Here is a 12,020-nt window from a genome sequence, read left to right as displayed (position 1 = left end):
AAGGGAACACTATAGGTTATTGTGGAGAGGAAGAACTTTCACACTGGAAACATCAGGTGGCCCGGTAAACTGAGGCACATGTCCATTATGTGTAGAGTCTACCAGTAATAAACAAAAGTTAGAGTCAACAACCATGCTTGTAACTATGAGAAGTTATATTCAGGCACAGCAGTGCAGTTCAGTGGGAGGCACGGTGGTGTGGTGGTTAGCACCTCACAGCAAGAGGGTACTGGGATTGGCTCCAGCTCCCCCCGGGACCCTCAAAAGGATATAGATAGTGGAAGGATAATGGACTATCTTAAGTTATCATAGCATGCTAACATTTTCTTATTAGCATAAAACATCAAATAAGTACACCTGACGCTGAGGGTGTCAGTAGTTTTGCAGGTATTAATGAAAAATGACAGTTGTTACAGTTTATCCTCAGGTGACATGAATGTCTGTTACAAATTCCAAGCCAATCCAGCCAATAGTTTTAGAGAAATTTCACTGAAAACCAACAATGCTAACCTCATTGTAGAGCAAGAGTTAAAGGATCACCCAAGTTATTCAGATTTGTCCTTTGCAATAGAGATTCTTAATTTTTTTCTCAGCCCAGGAACCCCCTATAGGACAGAAAATATTCCAGGGACCCCCTCATGTCGATCCCTTGGAATAATTTCACATGTTTTTACACCTAGCTGTAAGAAAGAACAACACAAGAGAAATATCTTTAGAAAGATATTAGTCATGTATTGAAAATATATAAAATAGGCGGACCCCTATTTGAGAACCACTGCTCTGGGGAACATGAATATCTGTACTTGAACTAACTGGTAATTCAAACTAGCATGGTACTAAGGCACAACTGTAAACAGTAAATTCCACCAGGAAAATTCCACCAACGTTAAATTCCACAGGCAAACAATCTGAGTGTGAGTTTAGACTTGCATCCTTTCAAAGTACACTAACAGTCTGTCAATGCTTTAAAGATTGATTTGCTAAAACAATGGACATCCATTAGCCAACACAGCAGATGTAACATTTAAAAATCAATCTCTGTTTGCATAATGAACATTCTTACAGTCACATGTGGAAGCCAGAATCAATGCTGGGGACGGACAATGGTCAGACTGGCAGGACAAATATATACCCTTCTGTATCTGTTTATTTATAGGCGGAGGAACAGTGGGTGACAAGCATATAAAATGATCCACAAATGTCACGGGTCACGCCTCTGATCACTTCTGATCCCACCCTTACTTGGCATGAGGTTAGATAAGAGCGAAAAATAACCAGTATTCAATGTGTGGGTGCAGAGGCATTGAGACTTTTGACATTTCAATTTGAGGGTGCGTGCAGCTAGAGCCCTAAAAAAAGCCATTGTATAACGTTAATTACTGCATGTGGGACAGCAGTGGTCTATAGTGGTGACAACGTGTAATTTGAGGATTTCGCTTCATGCCATATATGTGCAAGCTGTTTCATCCGCTGCTTACGTCTCTCCAACTGCTTTACAATATCTGCCCGCCCCAGTCCTGTAATTGGATTGATGCCTAGCTGAGATGCTGCTCGCTATAAAGGCACAAATAGAAACCAGGGAGTCACATCCTGAAAGACACATTCCTCATGTGAAAACACAATAAACCACATTACACACTGTGTTCATTCTTTTCACTGTCAGCTGACTACAGACACATTTTACACATGGAGCAATAGCTGGAGGTGGCTGGATCCGAGAGTTTCTAACATTTAGATAAGTTGCACACTGATAAAAATCAGAGGATGCAAAGCCTGGAAATTTCATTTAGCAGACTACAGATTCTCGACAGGAAGAGAGCTGTTAGGCCATTGATCATGTCTACATCTATATGAAACCTATAGGAAAGGTCAGAAACAACAGCCGCAGTTCAGACTTGCTGTTGTAGGCAGATGATGTCGCCACCTACAGGCAAAGAATGAAATGACTGCATCATTTTTAACACTTGCACCAACCTCAGGCAATGTGTGTCTGTACTGAGTGTCTGTTAGGTTTTACATACAGAAATAAATAAAAAAAATATAAAAATTATTAATAATAAATCCAAATAATGAATCAAATTAACATCTCGCTGCAATAATATTAGCTTGTGAAAATTATACAAAATTATATATTTTCCATGAGCTGTAAAGAAATACTGTTTAACTTTTGAAAGAAAATTTAATATTATAATCTTATTCTTACAAATGACAATTTATTTCAGTTGTCGTTTGCTGCTTAAGCTTTATTTTTGTGGGATGACCACTAGCTTAAAACAGCTGCTAATTTAACGTTCACATATTAGTATCCCATTGGTAACACCCATTCAAAGCTACCAAAAAAGTTTATAACTTAACTATACAGCAACAAAGACAAAACCTAATTTTCATTAATTGCTTTGTATTGGCCATCATTTTCTTCCTGCTTTAACAAGAAACTGAGCAAACTTTGAGACCAGCTTCCTTCTCTCTCCGTAGAGACTGGTGGAACCAAGAGAACAGTTTGGACAGAGGAAAATCTCCACTCTTCAGCAGGAAATATTCTTCAGTCAACGAAACCCTTACCCTGCACACACACATGCAAACAGCAGTTATATAAAAGAGGGAAAAAACAAGCTGAATGAACCACTCAATGCCTTCAGGTGTGGAAGGGGTCAAAATGGCAGCAGCTTTTACTTTCCTTAAAAAGCTGAACTTACTTTTATGTTTCTGCATCGGTTACACTGTGTACCCTCTTTCATTAATTCACTCTTGTCTCAAGTACGCAGAGTCTTTGTTATATCGCACAATACTGGGCTCTTAAAAGCTCAGCACTTGGACATTTCTATTTTACCAACGGGAGGGAACCAAAAAAAAAGAGTGAGGAAAGCCCCAACAGACCATTCATTAATATTACATCTTGGGTCAAAGGGATTACAAAACCTTTTCTCTGCAGTTTCACGAGGAAAAGCAGCCATCTGACAGCCGTGTTGCCTGGAAACTGCTGCTGTGCAGGATACAGTTCAGAGTGATTTCATTTAAAAGGAACGTGAATGAAAAGAGGATGAATGATGATGTCTTCATGACACCTAAAAGGACCTTTTTTAAGGTTGATGACATGATAGGTGCAACTTTGGCTTCCTTTAGCTCTGTCTGGACTTCATGGAGAACTCACTGGCCAAAAACAGAGAATCTATACCTGAATAAATCTATTTCTTTGTGACTCCTAATGGATAAAACTCCAGCACCGTTCTGGACTTGCGTCTTGCAAACACAGCTGCTCTGTGGCCACTGAGTTATTTAAAGTGGTGCTGGACAGCAGCTGTGGTTATAGCTGCTCCGTCCTGCTTCCCACGGGGAGTTGTGGCGTCAGCAGAAATGGGTCTAGGTGACACAAATATCCATGTACCGGTTCATTCATGAATCAGTGGAGAGAGGTAAACACTATGGGCTACAGTCGTCATCATCATCATCATCATCATCATCATCATCATCATCATCATCATCACTTTTATCATCATCATCATGTGTGTCTTCCCTTCTCTGCCTTTCTCTTCCTAACATATACCTCAGACATGCTAACTGGAGTTGTAGTTATACAGTGATTTCACTAAGGCCGACCTGGTCAGAAAACTAATCTTGTTAGCGGATTAAATGAGGAGTGACAAGGTTTCTTCCTGCTAGCTTTCTGCACATTAGAAACACAAAGCAGCCATAGTAGAAATATAAATAAGAACTGTTAAAAAAAGTAGCATTGCTATATGTACAGTATATACATGTAATGATATAAAACAGGTAATCATGGATAGCATTAGTGTCATAGTGTGGTTGCATGAGTCAGCTGCTGTAAACACCTTGCTATCCTCATGCTGCATGTATACTATGATATCCCTAATTATTGATAGCATCCAAACTGTGGCTTAGTTTCAGACACTAAATATGTAACAATGCTGTAAATCAAGGTGTCAGTTATATTAGTAAACCTTCTGGCTAATTTGAGATCTGACAGGAAAGAGCCTCCACGCTCACGTGATATTTGGCACCTGTTCAATAGGAGGAAGCAGGAAGCAAACAGCAGCTGTGAGTTAACCATCATGAGATAGAATTTAAAAAATGCTCTGTTTTTTCACAGGTTGCAGTGATGCATTTTGTAGTTTGAATAATTTGTAAATTTACTATCATTTGGTGTAACTCTATGGCCTAAATACCCTTTAGTATACTTCTTAGTTTGGTTTTCCTTTTAGATCTTGTTCAAAGACGTCAGTTCTATAAACCTATTGGTCATTAAAACATGACAGATGTGTTACATTCTTACCAGGTCTGATCTAATCAGGGCAAACATGTAAGTAACAACTGACATGGCCCTTTATTAAACATGACAATATCAAGTCAAATTACCATCATGTGCACTACAGGCCTCATAATAATATAATTGTCTTATCACACTGCGTTTTTCAGTTGGGTTGAATTTAATTCAGGCAGTGATTATTTCTGCATCCAGAGCAGCTCTGCCTTCAAAGCTAGAACTAATGAAAATATCTGCTTATCTTTCTTTATATTCCTGCTGCCAGCTCCTGCTCCTCATCCCCCACACACACACACACACACACACACACAGGGTCATCACATGACAGGTATGGGGCAGAGGGTAACAAACAATGGATTATTCCCAAAGTCGCCGTTCTTAAAATAGCAGTCACGTTTCTTCTGGGAATTCGGAGCCTTGCTGCCTCAGGGACTTTTACTAAGTCATCAGATGCATGATTTCCTACCCTCTCTTCAGAGAATCAGGCGTGCTGCAGTAAAATCTTTGCAGCGTTTTATTAAAGGAGGTTTTCACAGTGACACTTCTGTATGATACTGTCCTCAGCTTAGGAGATGAGCTCAGGACAGAAGCCTGTAACAGGGGACAGGGGTGGAGATGTAGATTGTTGCAGTGGACTGTGTTCCAGCTCTCCAGGGAGATTGCATACAGTTCAATCGCGGGGGAGCGAGGACAGGGGCTCTGGGCTGTGACGTAGATAGGCCATTGATTATGGCTGCTGCAGCGTTTCGCCAAAGAGAGCTAAATTTAGAAACAGAGGATTCCCTCCTGCTCTCCCACGGCAGCCCACTGCTCTGCATTCTGCTGCAGAGTGCCGCTCTGCGCTCCACCAATGTAAATCAATGCAACACGCCAAGTGCTCTCCAGCACACAACAGTGGATGTGTTGCATCACAGCTCAAACGGAAACAACACTGCACAATACGTTTTGTGTAAATGAAGCATATCTTTGCTTGGTTATTTTAAAATTTGTTGTAATTAAACAGAAAGGTGCACCAAACCATGTTATATCTATTCGATTGCGTAAAAACACACCAACCTTTGTTCTTGTGATGTAAGCTGACACAGTTTTGCTGATTCTATCCAAGACAAATTCATAAACTGTCTTTAAGAACCAAATCAAATTTTGAAGGAACATTTTACTACAGATAATCCAACGAATGTCACAGCAGTTAGTGAGGCTCTGTAGATGATATAATAATAATAGACTGGTGCTGTAACAGCAACACAAAATAGCCTTTGATTCCAAGAAAACTACTGTTTTGTTACAGTGGGACTCGGGCCAGGTCTGTTTGTATCACTCCATCTTAAACCTGCATGTGGCAAATTATATATTGACATGTTCTTTTCAGTATTTGTCCTGCAACACACTGTCTCAAAAAGGAAACAGACGAATCTCAGTGGTAGACGGAAGTAGACTGAGCTGGCACCTCACTTGAAAACTAACATAACACTGTAATGCATGTCAAGGATTTCACTTTTTCACAAGTCCCCCTGTTGCCAAGAATTGTTGATGGCAGATCTGAGGAACCTTTTCAATGTTGGAAACTGCATTAAAAATAATGGCTGTAATAAGAAACTATCCATTTTCAGAATTCAGTTCAGTCTTTTCTATTTTCACATTTTACTGTTCCTTATTTGTGGTTCCTTGGTGTCTTTAAATGTTTTGTTTGGTTTCTGTACTCTGCTACCTTGTAATTGAGGTCTCTACCACAATGTATTTCTGAGTTAAAATAAAGGTTGGTTGAATGAACGAATGAATGAATGAGCACATATTTCCTGCTGGGTGGCATTAATGTGGCTGCTCATCTCTGTTTTCTCTCTCAGTGCAACATATTCACTTTTACCTTGCAGTGATGCCAACAGTGTTTGAGAGCACAACACATAAATCAGACGCTGGCTTCATTAGGAGGAGCCACACAACTGACTGGAGCCAATCCCAGCTGACACTGGTCGAGAGGCGGGGTGCAGTCCATCAGAAGGACCGACACATCCAGACAAACGACCACCCACGCTCACATCCACACCTACGGGCGATTTAGAATCTCCAATTAACCTGAGGTGCATGTCTTCAGATTGTGGGAGGAAGCTGATGCAAAGCCGACACAACTCCACACAGAAAGAGGATGTCAGGTTTGAATCCAGAACCTCCTTGAGATACCTCTCTTAAAATACCTAAAGCATATACATAATACAGTAGATCTTTGAAAAATAACCTGAGTCAGGCAAATAGCGATGCACCACCTGGCTACAACCTTACGTTTAAGAAAGAAAAATTACTAACAACAATATACAACAATAAAATGGGATAAATTACTTTACATATTATATACACAGACCATAAGAATCCTTTAAAAGTATACACACAGTGGCCTTTAATGCTCTTCACTGTAAAATGTACAGAATAAAATACATTATCAGCTGATGTCGCCTATGGAAGCCCTGATGAATGCTCTGGCATCGCTGCGGCTCGGCTCAAGTGTCAAGGCGAGACAGACTGATTGTTCTCTGCCAGTGATGAAGGCCGCTCTGTTCCTGATGTTGTACCAACAGCTGTGGACAGAGCGTGCTAACCATCTCTACAAACACTGCTCTGTTGGATTCAGCACCACTCATTCAACGTGACAGACTCAGGGTGATTCATTCGGTGTGGACACAATCACTGGTACGAGCTGGATGTTTGTAGAGTGGGTACAGGAGCGGGTCTCTTTTAGCTTTTGTTCTTGCTGTGAGCGCTGCCGGGGTGGGGGGGGGGGGGTGCTCGTCATGCTCGCCCTGTGGCAGACCGTGTGGTCAGCAGGACGGAGACACTGGCAGACGAGCACATGGTGCCGTCACCCTGGACAATGGCATTCCTCAGCTGTCCGCGGCTCCGACTCAGTTCATGTGGGCGGCTCTTGTTGAGCAGCCCGTCCTGCAGTCAGTCGCAGCCTCTGCTGCAGCACCTGTGAGAACACAGCCGGCCTCTGCAGACGCAGCCTCTGGCACAGGACCGGACGACTCACACTAAAGCTCAGCCAAAAGTTTGTAGCGTTTCCGCGGAACACTTGCTGCACAGAGATGATGATCTGATAACTTTCATCTGTTCCTCTGTGAGCTGTAGAAACAGTCCACACGAGTGAGAGCTAACCCTGCGTCAATCTACCAACCTTGCTGTGTAAACTCATAATATCTGTCTAATAATAAGCCATACTGCAGCTATGAGGTAGTATCGTGTCGGCTCCATCATGGTACCGATTGCTGCTGTTTTGCTGCACTCCACTTTCCAGAGACCTATAGAAATAAATGATTTCCCCTGCTTTCTCTTGTCATGTACGTGGCCCTCTTAGCCATTAGTGCCTATCACTGTTAATCCCAGCAAGCTAGTTTTATCTATCGATTTTTCCTGAGAAGAAGCTACATCAGAGAAATTGAGAAGCTACAATTGGTTTACCACTGCTGTAGCATTTGGCAGTGAAGAGTGAATAAAAATACCTACAGAAATGTACCTTGTGAAATTCCCAGTAGTCACAGTGGACATTCATTTGTACGTTGCATGTCTTCCACTTGATCTTCATGTGTTTGCAGAATTATTTTGCACTGTTGTAAAATTGGGATGGTTGTGATTATATAGCTTCTCTCACTCAGATAAAATCAACGTTAATCTACAATCCACTTTATGTTTTTTTTAAAGTATGTGTTTATTGGTAGTCAGTAACCTTCTTGCTTTAAATGACTAATCAATCCAAAAATCCGACAATAACTCAAACAGGAGGAACTAGGGCTTTTGTTGGGGACTAATTTCAGTGGTGGATAATACACATTCAAGTTGAATGGCGTCTGTGTGTTTGAGTCAAAATAAGCTACAGTGCTCATATTCATGGTAAACCATGAACACATCACCCAGTACAATGTTGTGGCTCATTGATGTTTTTTTAATGTTTAGATTTGTTGAATTGACCAAAATTGATTTTTGAGGGCTGATGCCAAAACCCAAATTAGGGGGTAAATGACTCCTGAAACCGATATGTCATTTAGCAATGACTCCTGATGTGTCTTTATCAAACCCTTATGACAAAGAAATATTTAACAGATTAACCATAAACTTTATCATAAATACCGAAAAATGTTATGAAATGCAAATTCAAACATGCCTGTGATAAAGGCTCATACATAATTGTATCGGCATACTGATCAATCAGTTGGCCTTTATTCTTTTCATGTGATTTGTTGACAATAAGAAAAAACAGAGACTAAAGTATGTATAGTCACAACATTACTCAATGAATAATGTCACACTTCTCTAACGGATGATGACTTAATAAGTCGGATTGCAGTGTGGCAGCGTGTTGACGCTTGGATCAGAAAACTAATCAGTGCACTAATGTAACACAGAGTGAACTGAATGACCAGCAACAGCAGACCTGCTGCTCTGACCTCTGTCCTGAACCATCACTGTGTCCATTATCCAGCATCCCACTTTCACACTTACAAAACATAATTGATCACTCCCTGTTTTTATTATGCAAGAGCAATCAGGAGTTTACTTTACATAAGTAGTGTTTGGGATGTGGCTGTGACTGTCTACAACGCCCCCTGCAGACTGACTGTGGGTCATCATGCCTCCACTGTCCTTTCTGGCAAGTTCGCTAATTAAGTCTATGATGCCGTTTGCTATTCTGCAATTACTCGCTGGAATCTGTCAACGAGAGAGAGGCTCACGTGGAACGAGGCCTGTTTGGAGCAGCCTTGGTTTATGATAACGTCACATACATCAGAAGCACGCAGAGCCACTCCAACGATCCAGATTGACACGCAGCTGTGAAATGCCTGGGCGTAGGAAAAAGGCGCACATGGAGACGCATGATGCCAGGTTCAGAGACGCTCATAGCCAGCGTTATTATTTATCTCGTTTGAATGTCATTCTGACTCACTCATCTCTCTCAGTTAAGTTACAGAGCAGGAAGCAGAAAGGCTTCACTGTCGATTAATTAGGCTTCATCAAACACACGCCGCCCTGTTTCTCTCTCGGTGTGGTCGGACGGGAACGGAAACCAGCTCTCTCTCTCTCTCTCCGCTAAAAGGTTTTATGTCTCTAATTAGCTGCTTTGACCTGTGACAGCGCTGGGTGTGTAATGAAACCACACCCATGGCACACGGAGGTCTAGTCTCCCTGGAGTTCTATGACCTTTAGGCTGAAATATGATGTAACGACTACGAGGCTGTGTAATGAATATTTCCACAGGGATGTTATTACAGATACTGTGTTAACTGAGTTCCTCAATTCAATTACATTCTTGATGATTTTGTTACATCGGACAAAAACGACGTTCCATAAATTTATGTTAGGGAACTTAGATTTCTTCTATGTTCAACAAGTGACCAACACTGTTGTTTCCTTGAACAAAAAAAATCACAAACTGCAATGAAATCTCCAGTTTAGATGCATATTTTAAATATACTGTATATATGTCAAAGAGAGCTCCTAAAGTCTTAATAAAAAAGGCTCAAATGACTTTATCTTAGACTGTAGTCAGATGCTGTTTACATGACCCGTGTTAAAGTCTGAATATTATCAAATAATAGTGGAATATCAGTGAGAGTGTTATTTTATCTCATTGTTTATGCAAACACTGATGATTGACTGAAGCGACTTTAACGAAAAGAAAACAAGTAAAGTTGCATGACGTTGAGGGAATCTGACTACATCAGTCACTTCAATTTAGATATTAAATAACATCGAGCAACACACATCATTTTTACAGTACATCCTACAACACATCAAGTGTCTGATAACACAAAGTGGACTATTTGTGATATCTACAAACTGTTGTATCAGTTGTTTGAGCAAAAGATTATCATACATCATATGTACAGTATATAAAATATGGACTGTATAGATGAAGCATCGTCCTCGAGTGAAGACAAAATATCCTAGATACAGAATCTGGCTCCACACATTCGGAGCTACTGCACAGATGGAGCCATGGTAGAAAGGTCGTAGCGACACGTGCACCATCAATAAGTCTCAGTGATCTCTCGATCATGACGTGTCACCCTGTTTTATTTGGTGTGCCTTTTTAGTTTGGTCCATGTCCCATCCGCTAACATGGAGGATGTGGGATTTATGACCTATAATGCAAGTCAGCCAGCAGGTGGTGATCGAGATGCCTTGGCTTTACGTTTAGGGAGCAGTCATGCCGTCCATCTTTGTATACACTCAGTGGTACATGTGGATATATACAAACAACAGGATATGACACTAGCAAATGTGTTCATTATATCTAAGTCTGAATCAGTTGATGAACTAAATAATACACAATATTCACTAATAAATACATAAAATACATGATTTATGCTGATACCAGATACATTGTGCACCAATATGCATATTTCATAATGCTTTATCTTCTGAATGAAATCGACCTGTAAACAGATGTTACCAGATGCACATGTGAATTCTGTTTGTCCACCGTCTTTTCTAAAAAGCTGAATTCTGTCAGAGGCCTACCGGGTATTTTGAGCTAAGTCTCATTACAGGAAGTTTGCCTTTTACACTTAATCGTGTCCATTTCGACCAAAACATGCATCTGAAAACGCGTCAGCCTCAAAGTAAAGCACTCAGCAGTTTTCAGCACACAGCAAAGTGGAAGCTATCACAGCTGCCTGTTAAAACTAAGGTAAGAAAAACAAGTAAACGTGTTAATAGTCCACAAGAGGGGAAAGTGCAAACTGCCACAAAAGCAGCCGAATCTAAAAAGTCATAGAGTCATACAGCGAATGAGAGCTGCTGTTTTCCAGCTCCCACACTCTGACATTCATCAGGTATAGAGAAAAGCTTCAGTTACTATATGTTTGCATTTCTCCTCCTTCTCCTCCCCCCCACTCTGAGCATTGCATAAGACTACCAGCACACCCCTGCTGCTGCATTCTTCACAAAAAAACCTGACTCAACCGTTAATCCACTTAAAGTAACCACAATAACAGCCTATTGCCTTTTTACATAACACAGCAAATACGATTATGTTCTGTGTTGCATTCACCCTCCGCTCGTCAGAAAACCCAGTTCCACACTCCACAAATCGGATCGCTTGACCCAGAAAAGCCAGGTCCAAGAAAATATAAGGAACAAAAATTCTTGACAGGACAGAACTTTGACAGGAGGAAGGACCAGCAGGAGCTTTTTCTCCTTTCCCCCATCTCCTAATAAGCTCACCATCATTTTGAGTGCTCAGTGCTGTACTCTGTGTGATTTTAAAGGTGTGCTAATATTAACTGCACCAATAGAAAGCAATATATTTCAACTGCACCACAGAATCAACACGTCCTCGAGTCTCAACCAAAGCTGAACAGGCTCATAAAGGTCGGATTAACACAGGAGCACTGAGGGTGTGCTGAGGCCAGAATGAGAGTTTGCTCCCTCCACAGTCACCAAAGTGTTTGCTCATTGTGGGAACTGTTGAGTTTCTCTATCATCTTTAAGGTCTCAACCTTAATATGTAAAGTGCCTTGAGATAATGTATATTAGGATTTGGCGCTATACAAATAAAATTGAATTGAATTGAAAATTGATTATGCGGTAATGAACAGCTTTAACCCAGTTTAGGCCAAAATATATACGTGAGCTGTAAATGAACACATGACAGTACAAAATTGTAAAATTCAGTTAAGTCCTCGGTATTTAAGAGTTTTAAACGTGGAGTTGGTATTTAAGAAAGTTTAAAGATGCACTAATCAATTTA

General features: G+C 40.8%; 1 protein-coding gene across 2 annotated transcripts in view; it reads right to left on the bottom strand.

Annotated features, from left to right (window-relative positions):
• The window catches only part of phactr3b (phosphatase and actin regulator 3b), a 45,659-nt gene that overhangs the window by 9,059 nt on the left and 24,580 nt on the right, over positions 1–12,020 (bottom strand). The window lies entirely within an intron of this gene.

The sequence above is a fragment of the Hippoglossus stenolepis genome, chromosome 3, assembly GCF_022539355.2.
Source record: "Hippoglossus stenolepis isolate QCI-W04-F060 chromosome 3, HSTE1.2, whole genome shotgun sequence".
Classification (NCBI taxonomy): domain Eukaryota; kingdom Metazoa; phylum Chordata; class Actinopteri; order Pleuronectiformes; family Pleuronectidae; genus Hippoglossus; species Hippoglossus stenolepis.
Note: the sequence above shows the minus strand (reverse complement) of the source record. Positions and strands in the feature narration are given on the sequence as shown.